Here is a 776-nt window from a genome sequence, read left to right as displayed (position 1 = left end):
GGGAATATCGTGCTGAAAACAATCTCCCTCCTATCGAACTTCCTGATATCAAAAACCTTTTTCCTTCGATACCCGAGATGGCAGAACCAGCTCGTGCTCTTAGAGATTACGCCGCTCCATCGCAAGATGAACCACATTCAAGTATTGCTCCGCCCGCAATCGAAGCAAACAACTTCGAACTTAAACCTTCGCTGTTGCAGGCTGTGCAACAGAACCAATTCTCTGGAAATCTTACCGAAGATCCAAACCTTTATTTATCCGTATTTGTTCAATACGCTGATACTGTTAAAGCTAATGGTGTCACTTCAGAGGCAATTCGACTTCGTCTTTTTCCTTTCTCCTTAAGAGATAGCGCTAGAAGATGGCTTCAATCTCTTCCTTCCAACTCAGTCACCACCTGGAACGAGTTGAAGAAAGTTTTTCTTGCCCGATATTTTCCGCCAAGCAAAACAGCTATGTTAAGAGCCCAGATAAACGGATTTAAACAGAAAGACAACGAGTCTCTTTTCGAAGCATGGGAAAGATACAAAGACATGATGAGACTTTGCCCACACCATGGTTTGGAAGACTGGTTAGTAATTCACACATTTTATAATGGTCTCTTATACAACACAAGGTTAACAATAGACGCCGCTGCAGGTGGTGCACTAATGAACAAACCTTATGCTGATGCTTACCAGCTTATCGAGAGCATGGCCCAAAACCACTATCAGTGGGGAACCGAACGAACAACGGTGGAAAAACCTCAACCGAAAACTGGCATGTACGAGATAAGT

General features: G+C 43.4%; 1 pseudogene; it reads right to left on the bottom strand.

Annotated features, from left to right (window-relative positions):
* Window positions 1-462: 462 nt before the first annotated feature.
* LOC127109109 (uncharacterized) lies at window positions 463-562 on the bottom strand (annotated as a pseudogene).
* Between the last annotated feature and the right edge of the window lie 214 nt (window positions 563-776).

Source organism: Lathyrus oleraceus, chromosome 7 (genome assembly GCF_024323335.1).
Source record: "Lathyrus oleraceus cultivar Zhongwan6 chromosome 7, CAAS_Psat_ZW6_1.0, whole genome shotgun sequence".
In the NCBI taxonomy this organism is placed as follows: Eukaryota; Viridiplantae; Streptophyta; class Magnoliopsida; order Fabales; family Fabaceae; genus Lathyrus; species Lathyrus oleraceus.
This window is presented reverse-complemented; position numbering and strand designations above follow the sequence as displayed.